Raw genomic sequence first — 17,106 nt, 5'->3', positions numbered from 1 at the left:
CAACTTTTCAGGAAAAAAAGGATCTTCCACTCCACCCTGTCCAGGCCTTGCTCCTGACTTGGGCACATCTGTGCCACCTGTGGCAGGAGGTGGGCTGGGGGCATCACAGTGCCCAGAACCCTGGCCAGATGCCAAGCAGGTCTCCACCTGTTGTATGATTGAAGTGGTTGCTTGGCCTTTGTTTCTCCATCTGTTCATTTCTCAGCACTGTGCCCACCTGGGGTTGACAGCATGTGAGGGCCACCCTGGGAGGCCAGGGGAGTTCATCCTGACCACAGCATAGTCAGCATGCGGCAGCATGGCCACCCTATTTCCAGAAGGGCAGAGGAAGGAAGGCCAGCTCAGACCCCAGGCTCCATTCGACCAGGCCACCAGCGGGACAGGAGGTAGGAGTGTATGGGCATGGGCAGGGCAGCAGGATTGCGCTTGTCTGGCTCCTCCCAATGGGGTCATCCCATGAAGGAGGAGCTGTTGTTGGCCCACTTCACAGCAGAGAAACTGAGGCTCAGGCTGTCACTGCCCCAGCTCTGCCTCAGAGGGGATCTGCAGGACTGGGTCTGGCATCACGACCCACAATGGGGATAGTTGCTGTTGTTCTCGCATAATCAGGATACTGCTGGCACACCTGAGTGTTCACCAGCAGCTGGAAATCCACCACCATCCACACAAAAAAGTGTCTTGTGGCTCAAAACTGTAATCCCAGCACTTTGGGAGGCCGAGACGGGCGGATCACAAGGTCAGGAGATCGAGACCATCCTGGCTAACCTGGTGAAACCCCATCTCTACTAAAAAATACAAAAAATTAGCTGGGTGCAGTGGCGGGCACCTGTAGTCCCAGCTACTCGGGAGGCGGAGGCAGGAGAATGGTGTAAACCCGGGAGGCGGAGCTTGCAGTGAGCTGAGATCCGGCCACTGCACTCCAGCCTGGGGGACAGAGCGAGACTCCATCTCAAAAAAAAAAAAAAAAAAAAAAAAGGTGTCTCACAGTATGGGACAAATTGCTATTCTGGGGAGAGTACCGGCCCATGAGGGCTCAATTCCTGGAGGGGCAGGAGGTGGGGGACCACAGAGAAAATACGGCACACCCAGAAAGGGCCCTGGGAACGAGCCCTGAGACCTTGGAAGGCCAAGGGTGGGTGGAGAGGCCCTGAGGTGGGAGGGGTTGGCGGGAGGGGTTGGTGGGAGGGGTTGATGGGCGGAGACCCCATCCTGAGAATATTCCTTCCTTCGGGCCATGCGGCAGCTCCTGCAGTGTGCTTCACCATTCCCGCTGTTTTTTGTTTGTTTATTTGTTTGTTTTTGTTGTTGTTTGTTTTTTAGATGGAATCTCGCTCTGTCACCAGGCTGGAGTGCAGTGGTGCGATCTTGGCTCACTACAACGTCCACCTTGCAGGTTCAAGTCATCCACCTGCCTCAGTCTCCTGAGTAGCTGGGACTACGGGTGTGGCACCACCACACCTGGCTAATTTTTGTGTTTTTAGTAGAGACAGAGTTTCACCATGTTGGCCAGGCTGATCTCAAACTCCTGACCTCAGGTGATCCGCCCACCTTGGCCTCCTAAATTGCTGGGATTACAGGCGGGAGCCACCGTGCCCGGCCCCATTCCCACCTTCTAAGAGGAAGCCAGGAGGGTCGCAGCGCCAGTGACATTGGGAAATCAGCCTCAGGGTTTGTAAACCTGCTCTGTGCTGGCCGTCCGACCCTCTCCCAGCCTCAGTTTCCTCAGCTCCTGGGGCTGCTGGGAGGACGTGTGGGTGTCAGGGCTCAGGCAGGCTGCAGCGCTGGAGTTCCCGGAGTTCCCGTGTCTGCTCCGTCATCCTTATTTGCGTATGTAGTGTCTGTTTTCCCCACTGTGCTCAATGCTGTTTACCCAACTGTTCTCTGCTGGATCCAACCCAGGACAAGTCTTAAAGGCACAATGTCCCCCGTGTCCCCTCCATCTACCTTTTTTTTTTTTTTTTTTGAGATGGAGTCTCGCTCTATTGCTCAGGCTGGAGTGCAGTGGCGTGATCTCAGCTCACTGCAACCTCTGCCTGCCAGGCTCAATGATTCTCTTGCCTCAGCCTCCCGAGTAGCTGGGACTACAGGCGCATGACACCACACCCAGCTAATTTTTTGTATTTTTAGTAGAGACAGGGTTTCACCATGTTAGCCAGGATGGTCTCGGTCTCCTGACCTCGTGATCTGCCCACCTCAGCCTTCCAAAGTCCTCGGATTACAGGCGTGAACCACTGCGCCCGGCCCATCCACCTACTTTCAAGTTCTCCTGGAGACCATGAGCGCATGGCCTGTCCAAGACCAGTTTCTAGATGCTGACCCTGAGCTGAGGGACACGTCCCCATGAGAGACACAGAGGAGGGCTGTGGCTGGGAGGAACGGGCTGGCAGGTGCTCCAGCAGAGCAGGCCCATGTGTGGGTGGGCGTGTACACACAAACACTGTATATGCACGAGGGCCCCAGGCCTCTGCGGAGCAGCCCACAGGGTATTTCGGGATGCCTCTCTGGTGCCCAGGGAGGCGTGGTGCATCCCTCTCCCCCGTCAAAGACTGGTGGATTCTTCTGGGGCTGGTGTTGAGTTCAGATCTGCCCCTTCTGGCTTGGGGTGCGCTTCCTCGTATGTAAAGTGGGTATATGGCAAGATGGCGTGTGAGGACCATGGAGGCGTCACCTCAGCCCACTCCTCACAGTGCCACCTCAAGCAGGTGACTCCATCCCGCTGACCAAGAACGAGACCCCAGTGGGGCAGAGGACAGGCACACCGGAGGCCTGGATCTCCCACTTACCCACTGTCCTAGGAGCTGGGACTGAGCACGGTCTGAGCGCCCCCCACCGCCTGCTGTGGGGAGTACAGTTGTGTCTCTCGGACCTGGATAACATGTGGTGAAAGCACCAAGCTGTTGAAAGGTCAGTGGGTCAGACGAACCATGTTTTCACCCACAGAAAGCCTTCAGAAGCAGCCAGCCCCAGCCGCCTCCACCTTGGAGAGGCTTGCAGCCCGGGATGCCATTTCCACATCAGCAAGGGAGAAAGCGAGTTTGGCAAGGTGGCGTGGCACGCCCGAGGCGACCCAGTTGTGCATGCCCGCCTGCCCGCCTGCACATGCTCTTGCTAACGTGAGCGGGACAAGGACGGGGCTGGTAGTTGGCCCAGGACAGTGGCAACTCCCTGGAAGCCTGTGGTGTTGCCAGCACCAGGCGTGGCCCATCCACTCCCCACCCACCTGCCACCCACCTGAGGGAGCCGTTACCTGGCAACAGGATGGGCCCAGAGTCTGCGTTGCTATCAGGCGGTCCCCAGGGACCATAGCTCCCACCAGGTCAGCGGACAGAGCAGGGAGGTAAGGGAGGCGGGAGGGTGGCACAGCCACCCCATTTCCAGAAGGACAGAGGAAGGAAGCCCAGGCCTGCGAGGACCGGATGTGGCCATGCCATCATCCCCACACTAAAGACGGGATGGCGGAGACTCGGAGAGCCAAGGGACTCACCAAGGTCACCCGGCAGGGTCCAGTGGGAGGGGAGGCACAGCCAGGTTAAGGATGATAAGGGGCTAGGTGACAGGAGATGAGCACCACGCAGGTGTGACAGCCTCTCATGCTGTCCACCACAGAGGAGCAATGTGTTCGGGCTGCACAGCGAGGCACCGCTGGCCCTAGAAGGCCACATAGCAGCAGAAACAAAGTGGATGTCCACCACAAGGGAGCAGCTAAGTGGATAATGGCCATCTGCGTCCGGGACTGGGACGCTTCGTCTACAGAGCAAGCGAGGCCAGGCCAGGAGATGTGGAGGGGTCCAGCCGCACTGCGGGCAGAGAACAGGCAGGAGCAGGAGGCTGGCCCCGCGTCCTCTGCTGCGCCCGGACACACTGCTCTGTTCCTGCCTGTTTGTGCTTCCGTCTCTCCCACTGGGGCTCCCAGGGGCCAGGCTGGGGCTGATGCCACTTTGCATTTATGGACATCTGTGCCCAGCAAAGCTCTTGTCCCCAGCTGCCACAGCAAAGTGGCAGGGAGAGTAGTCATCCCCCACTATGTGCTCTCTTCTTCCCCCTCAGTCCCAGGCTGCTGACTTCCAGCTGCACCAGTGGCTTCTCAGAATCAGAGCTTCGTTTCCGTCTCGCCTGCAGCTAGAGATACCCTTATGGCTACATCTGGAAATGAAAGTGCGTGTGCAACATCGGGGAAGGGATCCTAAACAGAAGGTGTGTGCCATTCTTTATTACTTCCTCTATCCTGCTGGCTGGAAAGTGGATGTAATGGCTGGAGTTCCAATAGCCATATTGGACCATGAGGAGACCTTGGCTGTGGGAGCCTCAAATAGTGGAGCCGAAGACAGAAACAACCTGCATCCACAAAGCCTGCAGCACAGGCCTCCCTGGGCTGCCCACTTCCAGACTTCTTAAGTGTAAGTAAGGAAAAAAAAGCAAAAAACAAACAAACAAACAAAAAAACAACTATCCTGTTCAGAGACTGCTGTAATTTAGTTTTTTTCTGATAGAGCTGATGTCAATCCTACTTTGCAAAAGTGAATTACATTATGTCACTGACCAGCTTAAATCTCCCTGAAGGCTCCCCGTGACCATCCTTACTCCTGGCCCCTGCATACTGAGCCCCCACATTGCCCGACCCCCTGCCCTCCCCTCGCCCGCTCCACACTGGCCATCCCCTTCTTTTGTTCTGTCGACTTTTCTCTACCTCAGGGTGTTTGTCCTCCCCATTTCCTCCACCTGAATATCCTGCGCCAGAGCGCCACATGACTGGCTCCTTCCCGTCGTCACCTGAGTGCGGAACGCCTGTCTACACCTGGGTCAGTGCCGGTGCTTGTGTGAGTGTTGTCTGCCCTTCTCCCCAAAAGGCTAGCATCTCAGTGGCAGTGGACCCAGAGGGAGGGAAATCCACTTCAAAGCCCCCAGGTGCCGCCGACAGGCTGCCCACCACCCAGGTGGTTGCCCGGGGCATGGCCTGGCCACGTTCTCTTTGTCCAGCCTCCAGGCGCAGTTCCCAGGCGTCCCTCTGTCCAGCCTGCTCGGCCCAGCCCATTCCCAGCAAACCACTAATGACAGGGGCCGCCCAGGCTTCTTATTCTTGGTCCTGACATCGACCGCTGACTCAGGCCACAAAGCCACGGGGCCAGAGAGCATGGGAGCAAGGATGGGCCTCTGGCGGGGCAGGTGGTCTGTGGTTTGGCGAACAGACATCCACCTGCGAATCAGATTCAGTGTGGGTACCTCCCCTTTCCTCTCCCAAGAGCCCAGGCCAACCTCTGAGCTCTGAGCTCAGCCTCATCTGCTGGCCTTGGCCCATCCAGGGAGCCAGCTGGGCTGAAAGCCCAACCCTGGGGCTACAATTAGGTAACATCTCTTTAGTCAACTGGGTCTCAAAGCTCAGTGCCTGGCCCAGGGCTCAGTGCACAGCCATTAACGGGCCAATGTAAGCTCGCATCAGATGGTGGTGGGGCTAGTGCACCCAGCCAGCAGGCCCCGTCTCTCCTGCCTCCTCTGCCGGGGACCAAAGTCCCCCTTCTCCAAGTCTGGGGCACCTCCTCCAATAAACCCCCAGATTCCCCTGAGGGCATCCTCTCTGCACACACATGCCCCCCCTTCCCACCCTCAGCCCCCTCCACAGACACCCCATACCTCAGGAGGTTGAGAGGGCTGAACAGTAGCTGTTTCCGTCTGTTAGCACCCAACAGCCTCCCACACATTTTCCCACCCGTTCCAGGCTGTTGGGGTGTCCAGAGCTATGAGTTATGGCTGTTTTCCTAAAAAATTTGAGGGCCAGGCATGGTGGCTCACACCTGTAATCCCAGCACTTTGGGAGGCTGAGGTAGGTGAATCACTTGAGGTGAGGAGTTGGAGACCAGCCTGGCCAACATGGCGAAACCCCTGTCTCTATTAAAAACAAAAATTAGCTGGGCATACTGGTGGGTGCCTGTAATCCCAGCTACTTGGGAGGCTGAGGCAGGATAATCCCTTGAACCCGGGAGGCAGAGGTTGCAGTGAGCTGAGATTGCACCACTACACTCTAGCCTGGCAACAGAGCGAGGCTCCGTCTCAAAAAAAAAAATAAATAAATAAATAAATTGAAAGAGTGATGATACCACCACCACTGAGAGGCTGAGTATGGAAATGTTACCAAAACACCAGGGTTCTGTCTAGGTCCAGCTTCTCACCGCGCACAAAGCTAGTCACTGAGACAAGTATTGCCAAGGAAGAAGCTTTAATCAGGTACTGTAACTGAGGAGATGGGAGCTCAGTCTCAAATCCATCTCCCTGACTGACTACAACTAGGGGTCTACAGAGCAGGGAAAAAACATAACAATGTGTAAGAAAACAGGAACTGGAGAAGGGCAAGAAAGGGTCATGGTGAATCCGGGTCAGGCATCTCATTGTCTGGTTGTGGTGATTTATTAAAAAAAAAAAAGGGTAAAAAAAAGGAAGGTGGGGGCAGTGGCTCACACCTGTAATCCCAGTACTTTGGGAGGCTGAGGCAGGTGGATCACTTGAAGTCAGGAGTTCAAGACCGGCCTGGACAACATGGCAAAACCCTGTCTGTACAAAAAAAATTAAAATGGGGCTGGGCGTGGTGGCTTATGCCTGTAATCCCAGCACTTTGGGAGGCTGAGGTGGGCAGATTACCTGAGGTCAGGAGTTTGAGACCAGCCTGACCAACATGGAGAAACCCCATCTGTACTAAAAATACAAAATTAGCCAGGTGTGATGGCAGGCGCCTGTAGTCCCAGCTACTTGGGAGGCTGAGGCAGTAAAATCGCTTGAACCTGGGAGGCAGAGGTTGCAGTGGGCCAAGAACTCACCATCACACTCCAGCCCGGGCAACAAAGGGAGAGTCCATCTCAAGGAAAAAAAAAAAAAAAAAAAAAAATATATATATATATATATATATATATATATATATGTATAGAAGAGAAAAGACAGCCTGTCTGTGAGACTATTGGGTGGGTTTGAACAGCAGTCGCTGCTGAGCACACTGTAGCCCAGGTGTGGTGTGCATGATCTCATTATGGGGTTGTATCCTTTCTACAGATGGGGAAACTGGGGCTCTGAGAGCTGAGATTCAAACCCAGATTGCCTGAGTCCACACTGCACCCTCTGCCTACTTTGGCTGGGTGCCAGGAGCTACCTTGCAGCCAAGGCAAAGCCCTTTCCTGTCCTGCCTAGGGAATTTCAGCCCACCTCAGGCCCAAGGCTGCCCCTAGCTTCCTTGATGGAGACCTCTGTGAATGTCACAAGAGTCCGCCGTGGGGCGGGGGCTTCAGGCTCAGACTGTGGAAGCCTCCGGTCCCCACTCCCTCCCTGTGCTGCGGCAGGGACGGCACAAAGGTCAGCCTGCAACTTCTGAGCACGAGCTCACACCAGTAGAACACCATCACTCCCGGCCTAGAGGGGCTTGTCTGGTCCTGTTTCTGGTTGGGCCCGCGGTTTTCAAACTTGGACATGCATGAGAACCCCAGGAGAGCATAGCTCACTGGGCCGAGTCCCAAGGGGCTGATGCTGCTGGCGCAGGAACCCTACTCCAAGCCAATGGGCACGGCTGTCCCTGGAAGTCCTGAGGCGGGGATGTGGGCCAGGCTGAGGATTGATGCAGGGGCACGGGTAGGGGAGGGCCTGCTTCTGAGCGACTGCCCCCTGTAAGCCTGGGGCGCAGTGCCTCCCACAAACCCTCCCACTGTCCCTCAGCATGAGGCAGATGTCCCCCCGCTGTGGAAAAGTCAGGAGTCATCAGTGTGGCATGTTGGAAACAAACATACTGTAAACATGCCACTTTTAGTTGTTTTCCTTGCATAAACCCGTGAACAGACGAGGCCTAAAGAGGATTCTGTCCCAAGCCCGAGAAAGCCAGGGCCACATGTTTTCATGTTAGTTGGGATCATTGTGGTCAGGCCGGGGATGTCCTCACTGGGTCAAGTAGAGGGTTGGTGAGCACATTCAGGCCAGCAGGAAAGTGAGTGTCACCTTCATTTTGGTCAAGGGTATGTCATCAGGGGCTAGGTATGGTGGCTCACACCTGTAATCCCACCACTTTGGGAGGCCAAGGCAGGCGGATCACTTGAGGTCAGGAGTTTGAGACCAGCCTGGCCAACATGACAACACCCTATCTCTACTAAAAATACAAAAATTAGCTGGTGTGGTGGTGCATGCCTGTAATCCCAGCTACTCGGGAGGCTGAGGCAGGAGGATTGCCTAAACTAGGGGTTGGAGGTTGCAATGTGTGGAGATTTCGCCACTGCACTCCAGCCTGGGTGACAGAGTGAGACCCTGTCTCAAAAAAGAAAAAAAAAAAAAAAAGATATGTCATCTGGGACAATAACCTTGAAAAGCAGGGGTCCCAGATGACCTTATTTGCAGAGAATGTAACTGCAGACGGCAAGCAGTGGGCTTAACTTTCACCGAGCCCTTCGTTCTCTGTTCTCTGTCCTCTGCCCTCTGCCCCAGCCACTGCTGGCTTCATCTGAAGGCTATCTGTGCCTCATGGTCTGAAAACGCTGGTTTCCACAGCTGCTTCTCCTTCCAAATTTCCCTGGAATCTTGCTTTGGCGGCGAACCTCTGGTTCAATTCCTTCCTTTTAACCGAAGTCTACAGGAAAAATTTGGAAGTTGAAATATGCTAGTCCAAGGAAGTGGACGTGAAGTTCTGGGGACGGTGGGCTGCCAGGGAAATGGCACTGTGCAGGGGACGGCCCCTGAGACCCCCTGGTTCCTGTCAAGGGCAGGTAGGGGCCGGGCACAGTGGCTCACGCCTATAATCCCAGCACTTTGGGAGGTCAAGGAGTGCGGATCACCTAAGGTCAGGAGTTCAGGACCAGCCTGGCCAACATGGTAAAACCCTTTCTCTACTAAAGATACAAAAATTAGCTGGGCGTGGTGGCAGGTGCCTATAATCCCAGGTACTCGGGGGACTGAGACAGGAGAATAGCTTGAACCCAGGAGGCAGAGGTTGCAGTGAGCTGAGATCACACCACTGCACTCCAGCCCGGGTGACAGAGCGAGACTCTGTCCACACACACACACACACACGCAGATCAGGTAGGATGTGAGGTGTGTCCTCATGGCCAGGCATGGGGTGGGTGGGGCCGGATGACCACAAGGACTCGTCCTATGGCCACTGCTGCTCAGGAAGTGGATCGCAAGGAGCAGAGTCGCCAGACCCTTCAGTTCCCAGCTCCACATTTAAGGCAGGTCTGGCCATGAGCCAGGCCTCTGCATGTGACCCGGGCCTCACTGTGGCGTGGCTGCCTGTCCCGCCTGTGGATGTTGCCTGTGCTGTGCAGAAGCCACACAGCCTCCAGGGCGGCTCCCCAGAATGCCACATTTCCTGTCTCTGGCTCTGATGGCGTCTAGGCTGGCAGGGGTCCCAGCACCAGCAGGCCTGTTGCTGGGCAGAGCTCAGGGCCACGTGCAGTTGGGTCTGGCTGAGAGCATCTCATGGGTTGGTGAGAACCCTTCCAGCACAAAGGGGCATTTATCAGACGGGGATGGCATGTCTCGGGCTGAACACAGGAAACACAGAAATAGCCTTTCACAGAGCGCCAGCAGGGCTGGGCTCGCCTGCTGTGGAGGGTGTCGGCTTTCCAGCTACTTCTCCAAGCTGTGCGACCCATCCATGTTCCCCAGCGAGTTGTTCTGTCCCTGACAGGGCGCTCTCTGAGAACGGTCCTGCTGCAACTGGAGGGAGAGAGGCAGGGAGGGGAAAGGGGAAGACTTGGGGGAGAAGGAGGAAGGGAGACAGATGGGGACAGACAGAGGGAGGGATGGAAAAAATGAGAGAGAGAGAGAGGGAGGGAGATGGAAACGTAGGTTGTCTCCACTGGAACAGTCTGCCTCCATGGTTCTCCATGATGGGAATGGAATTCATGTCTCACCTGACAGCAAGGGTCTCCACAGTATGACTTCACCTTCTTTCTCTTAGTAAGGCAAGAGCAGACAGGCGAACACTCCAGAAGTGACGGATGTGTCCCTGAAAATACCTGTCTTTCCCAGCTTGTACATCTTTGCTTGTGTTATTTCTTCTGCCTGTAATGACTCTCAAAATACCCAGACTGAAAAAGAATTAAGCCCCGCTTGACACCTATAAATAATTTCTCTCATTGTACTATGCTAAAAGAAACAATGATAGTAAAGTTTTAGAGGTAAGAAGCAGTCCTGTTGCTAGTACAGAGATTGAAGATTCAAAGCCTTCACTAATTAGGATGTGTTTGTCTCTCACATGAAAAAAGCCTGGAGATAGGCAATCTAAGGTCAGCATGGTACCCCCATATATATATATATATAATGGGGTTTTATTGAGATGGGGTTTCGCTCAGGCTGGAGTGCAATGGCGCAATCTCCGCTTACTACAACTTCTGCCTCCCGGGTTCATGTGATTCTCCTGCCTCAGCCTCTCAAGTAGTTGGGATTACAGGCGCCTGCTGCCCCACCCAGCTAAATTTTTTTGTATTTTTAGTAGAGACAGGTTTTCATCATGTTGGCCAGGATGGTCTCGACCTCCTGACCTCAGGTGATCCACCCACCTCGGCCTCCCACGGTGCTGGGGTTACAGGCCTGAGCCACCGTGCGTGGCCTGTTTCTTTTGTTTTCATTTTTTGAGACTGAGTCTTGCTCTGTCTCCCAGGCTGGAGTGCAGTGAGGCAGTCTCAGCTCACTGCAACCTCTGCCTCCTGGGTTCAAGCAATTCTCTTGCTTCAGCCTCCTGAGTAGCTGGGATTACAGGTGCCCACTACCATGCCTGGCTAATTTTTGTATTTTTAGTAGACAGGGGGTTTCACCCTGTTGGCGAGGCTGGTCTCGAACTCCTGACCTCAAGTGATTTGCCCTCCTGGGCCACCCAAAGTGCTGGGATTACAGGCGTGAGCCACCATGCCTGGCCCCCATAATGTTACTGGGGATCTTTCTTTTCTGTTTTGCAAAGTATATAACTTCCATCCTCAAAGTAGCCTCATAGTACACGAAGGCTGCCGGATAGCCAACCATCACAGTGGAGGTGAGGGGTGTGGACACTTGCTGATTGATGACCAAAATATCCCAGGTATATACCCTTTCACACTTTTCCTATGCTTTTTAAAATAAAGACACTCTTTACCAATCAGAATCACTGTACATATTATTTTGCCACTCAGTTATATCTACGACTACATCTTTTTATGTCATGAAAATTATTCTGCAACATGTGACTGCTTGCAGTTCTATTTTGTGGTCATATCATGATTTATTCAACCCAATGGACATTTATCTTTTCCTTTATTTATTTATTTATTTATTTATTTATTTATTTATTTACTGAGACAGAGTTTCACTCTTGTCACCCAAGCTGGAGTGCAATGGCACGATCGCAGCTCACTGCAACCTCCACCTCCTGGGTTCAAGCGATTCTCCTGCCTCAGCCTCCCAAGTAGCTGGGATACAGGCATGTGCCACCACACCCGGCTAATTTTGTATTTCTAGTAGAGACGGGGTTTCACCATGCTGGCTCGACTCCTGACTTCAGGTGATCCACCTGCCTCAGCCTCCCAAAGTGCCGGGATTACAGGTGTGAGCCACTGTGCTTGGCATCCTTCTTTTATTCTTCTGAAAACAACGCTATAATGACCATCCTCTCTGGTATGTAAATCTCTGCACACATACTTGAATGATTTAAGAATTAATTGCCAGCCTCAAGATGGCCCCCAATGATCCTTGCTTCCATATTCATAACCAGTGTAGTCTCCCTTCCCAGTAAATCAGGGAGAGTGCATGTGGCCAATAAATTCCAGCAGAGGTAGATGGTGTGTGACATCTGAGGCTGGGTCATAAAGCACATTGTGGCTTCAGACTTTTCTTTCTGGACTGCTCATTTTGGGGGAAGCCAGTCACCATGTCATGAGGACAAAGCAGCCCTGAGGAGAACCAATCCCTTGTGGAGAGGAGCTCGGCCCCCAGTCAGCAGCTGATACCAACTTGCCATGTGTGAGTGAGTCACCTTGAAAGTGGATCTGCTGTCCCAGCCAAGCATTCAGATGAGACCACAGCTCTGGCCAGCACCTGACTGTAGTCTCATGAGAGACCCAGAGAAAGAACCATCCTGTTGAGTCTCTCTTGATTTCTTGGCCCGTAGAAGTTGCTGGTGATAGTAAATGATTCTTGTTTTTTAAACTACTAAGTTTTAGGTTAACTTATTACACAGCAGGAGTGATAACTTAAATGGTAACTATGTTGGCAAAAGAGGCCAGGCTCTGCTACAATATCAAATAAACCACATCTTGATGGCTAATACGATAAGATTTATTTCACCCTCACTTACGTCTGATGTGGGTAGGAGGACTCTCCTGCTTGGCACTCAAGTCCCAGGAATGGAGGGTATTTTCACCTAGAAGCAGGACACTTCTTCTCACATTCAGGTGGTGAGAAATCCATGTTATCACACCCAGCAGCATGGGGCCAAGAAACATAGTTTAGTTGTATGCCCCAGAATATAACTAGATAATTTTTTAGTATTGCCTCTGCCACAGTGAATCAAGAGAAATAAAAGTGACTACTATGTATTTGAAAAGTGAAAATTCCCAGAAGTCCAGAGATGCATATTGAAACTGATTCACAGTGTTTCACTTCCTATGGCATAAACAAAACTCCCTTTTTGAAATCTGAGAATACCCACACTTCCACAATTGCTACAGGATAAACACTTCCACACACAGCGGATAGGAATAAGAATGGGCTTGACTTTTCCAGATAACAAAATTGCAAGATTTATCAACAGCCTTTAAAATATTTATATTCCTTGACCCAAATAATTTTGCTTCTGGGAATGCATTCTAGGGAGATATTTTTTAATAAGATAAAAGCTTTATGCATAATTCACCATAGCATTATATGAAATAAGGAAAAGTTGCAGGCAACTTAGATGTATGCCAGAGTAAAGATATATTATGGCACCTCCATGCGATAGAATATGTGCAAGCATTACAGGAAGTACAGTGGAGCCCGTCAAAGCTGACGCTACAGCCTTACTTGGAAAAGACTGCAGAGCTGAATAATCAGCAATGATGTAAATGCAGACACATAGGAAATAAACATTGAAATGTTACCAGTGGTGTCCTCTGGGTGATGGGATGAGGTTTGCCTCCTCTGCGTCCTTGCTGTCCTTTCCCAGTTCCCCCAGGGGGCGCATGGCACATTTGTAGCCCTGCTGGTCTTTCTCTGTTCATCTGTTTTATTTGTTAGATAACAAAAATGCCCTTCTTCAGAGGGTTTGCCTCTGGTGCAGTGCCGTGTGTACTTCCTACATTATTGTCATTATTATTATTTTGAGATGGAGTCTTGCTCTGTCGCCCAGGCTGGAGTGCAGTGGTGCGATCTCTGGTCACTGCAACCTCCACCTCCTGGGCTCAAGCAATTCTCCTGCCTCAGCCTCCCGAGTAGCTGAGACTACAGGCACCCGCCACCACACCCAGCTAATTTTATAGAGACAGGGTTTCACCATGTTGGTGAGGCTGGTCTTGAAATCCTGACCTCAGGTGCTCCACCTGCCTCAGCCTCCCAAAGTGCTGGGATTACAGGCATGAGCCACTGTGCCTGGCACAGAGGTTCCTGTTGATTCAGTGTCCTGGATCGCAAATGCAGGCAGGTGAGGCAGTAATAGTGGGGCCTCACGGTTGTGCCATGATGGGTCAGGAACATGGGATCTGAGTATGGAAAACACCGAAGAGTTCTTGGAAAACTTCACAGACGAGGACAAAAACGAGAGAGTGTGGAGAGAGAGAAAGAAGGGAATAGGGAGAGGGAGGGAGGAAAAGGGGTGATGGGGGCCGAGCCTATCCCATTTTTCCCCCACCCCGGCACACCTGCATGGTCTGGTTGTCCCCTGAGGCCACTGCCCACCTTCTTGCTGACTTTGCTCGGGCTACAGTGACCATGAGCTCCCTCTAGCAAGTGGAGCTGTCCACGATCAGTCTGCCGCTGTCTGCAGTGATTGGCTTGGGCCCTTGCGACACGAGGACTTGCTTCCTGTGGCCTTGCAACAGGTATCCCTTGGGCAGGACTGGACCCTTTCCTCTCTCCCAGTGGCCGTTGGACATGGGTGTCCAGCTTCCCAATTAGGGTGGCAGTTCTGGCTTTGGTACAGGACACATCATCACCAAAGGCCAGTAACCACAATCGTCACCCATCCTTGTACTCAGAGTTTGAGGTGGGGGCCACCCCGGAGTGAGGCACCAGCTCACAGAGGCCTTGCAGGTGGCAATGCTAGCTCCAGAGGCTTCTAACAGCTGCCCTCACTCCCTGGGACTCACTGCTGTCCTCGGGGTGTGATGAAAGGCAGGGAGCAACTGCTGTCACTAGGATCTGCCCACAGGGTCTGCCCTTAACCCTAGTGTCCATAAGACTGTAGGACAGAGGAGTCAGAAGCTCTTTTCTCTGTTAAAAATTCTAACCGTATTAGAAAATAGCAGAATTTATTTCCCTCCTTTTTTCCCCCTTGTTTCTGTGAATTTGTGTTAAACATAAATGTCAATTAAAGTGGACTCCGATTATCATTTTTCTTCCTTCTCTCCATACTGGGCTCATGTGCTGGCCCAGCTGGGGATGAGGGAGGCACCCATTCTTCCCAAGATGGGTTCCAGAAGCAACATGAGGCCTCTGTTCGTGGAGATATGGAGGTAGATGAAATGCTTGTGCTTCACCTCCAGGTCAGGTGAGAGTGAATGTTTTAAAGGCAGCATCACAACTTATCACCAAATGTGTGTCCTCCCCTCTGGTGTCCAGTCTGACCTTGGGAGATGGTGGCCAGAGAATTCATCCTTGGGCGCACTGCCAGAGTTGGTCTATAAGCTACCCATATCTGTCCATTAGGAATGGGATGGGGCTTCATGTAACAGAAATAAAATTTCCTCCCACCCATCACTACAGCAGACCTGGGCAGCGACCGTCTTGCTCAGAGGCTTGATGTTGTGTGGGCCTCATCTCTGTGATGCTGTTGGCCTTCTCCTCAGGGTTGCTGCCTACTGGTCACAATAGGGCTGCTTGAGGTCCAGACAGCATGTCTGTGTGCAGTCTGGGAAGAAACAGGGAGGAGACCACAAGCCACATGGGCCCCCTTTTCTCTTGAAAGCAAAAGCCCTAACTTTCCCCAGTAGACTGCACCTCAGGTTTCAGAACCACCCTTATCTTCGAGGAAGGCTGGGAAATATGGAACTGAATTGGCCGTGTCTTGACCTGTCACCTGGACTGAATATGCTGTCCCCTGGGGCAAGGAATGGATATATCCAGTATCCATTCTTTCATTCTTTTTTTTTTTTTTCGAGATGGAGTTTCACTCTTGTTGCCCAGGCTGGAGTGCAATAGCATGATCTCGGCTCACTGCAACCTCTGCATCCCAGGTTCAAGCGATTCTCCTGCCTCAGCCTCCTGAGTAGCTGGGATTACAGGCGCCCACCACCATGCCTGGCTAATTTTTGTATTTTTAATAGAGACTGGGTTTCACCATGTTGGCCAGGCTGGTCTCGAACTCCTGACTGCAGGTAGGAGTGTTACTTGCAGTCCTACCCAGAGTGCTGTGATTACAGGCATGAGCCACCTCACCTGGCCACAAAATGTTTTTGAGGCTCATCCATGTTGTTACCTGGATCAGCGGTTCTAAAGTCCTTCTCCCTGCTAACCAGCACTCCACTGTTGGCATGCACCCCAGTGTGTTTATCCATGTACCTGGGGAATAGACGTTTGGATTGTTCAGCTTTAGTTGTCACAAATAAATCTATTCCTTAAGACACTGGTGTGTAAGTACTTGTTTGAGTAAAGGTTTTTATTTCTCCTGAGTAAACAGAATGAAATTTCTGGATTATATAGTAAAAGTATGTTCAGTTTTATAAGAAACTGACAGACCATTCTCCGAAGTGACTGTGTGTTCCATTTGCTCTGTGTCCTAACACTTGATATTTTCCGGCTTTTGAGATTTTAGCCATTATAATGTGCTTGAAGTAGTAACTCATTGAAGTTTTAATTATCCTTTCCCTGGTGAGTAATGGTATTGCATACAAATTCATGTTCATTAACTCTTTATATATTTTCTTTTGTGAAGTGTCTGTTCAGGTGTTTGGCTCATTTTACAATTCAGGTCCATCTAAAACATTTTTTGTTTTAATTAGCTGGGCATGGTGATGCATGTCTGTAGTCCCAGGTACTCTGGAGGCTGAGCTGGGAGGATCCCTTGAGCCCAGGAGGTCAAGGCTGCATACAGTGAGCTGTGATCGTACCACTGCACTCTAGCCTGGGCAACAGAGCAAGACTGTGTCTCTAAAAAATAATAATAAATTTCAGGTTATTCATTTTTTTTAGCATTGGCTTTTAAAAGGAGTTCTTTATATATTATGGATACTCGTTCTTTTTTTTTTTGAGACAGAGTGTTCCTCTGTTGTCCAGGCTGGAGTGCGGTGACTTGATCTCGGCTCTCTGCAACTTCTGTCTCAAGTGATTCTCCTGCCTCAGCCTCCCAAGTAGCTGGGACTACAGATGTGCTCTACCACGCCCAGTTAATTTTTGTATTTTTAGTAGAGACGCGTTTCACCATATTGGCCAGGCTGGTCTCAAACTCCTGACCTCAGGTGATCCACCCACCTTGGCCTCCCAAAGTGCTGGGATTGCAGGCGTGAGCCACCGCGCCTGGCCTGGATACTTATTCTTTTTCAGGTATAGTTATAAATATTTTTTCCGGTTCTATATCTTGTCTATTATTTTCTTAGTAGTGTCTTTTGATAAGCAGAAGGTTTACATTTTGAAGTCTAACTCACCAAGTTTTACGGTTATTTCTTTTGGCATCCTGTCCAAGAGGCCTCTTTCTTCCTCTAGGGTCACTGCATCTGTTCACTACCTCTGAGCTCCAAGTCACCCTTCAGTTCCTGCTCTGGGATAACATTTCTCCCTCCCAGTGAGTGCAGTGCCAGCCTTTCGCTATAGAGGGCGCAAGGGGGCACTGCACGAGGAAGGGCTCTTTTGCCGACTCTGGACTCCCACAGCTGCAGGGTGGGTCCATGGTGTGGGGTGATGGTGCCTGGTGCTGGCCATGTACTCCAAATGCGCGTCCCCTTTTGACCCTGGCTGGTGACTACATTTCCATGCCCTCTTGATCTG

Source organism: Papio anubis, chromosome 13, assembly GCF_008728515.1.
Source record: "Papio anubis isolate 15944 chromosome 13, Panubis1.0, whole genome shotgun sequence".
Classification (NCBI taxonomy): domain Eukaryota; kingdom Metazoa; phylum Chordata; class Mammalia; order Primates; family Cercopithecidae; genus Papio; species Papio anubis.
This window is presented reverse-complemented; position numbering follows the sequence as displayed.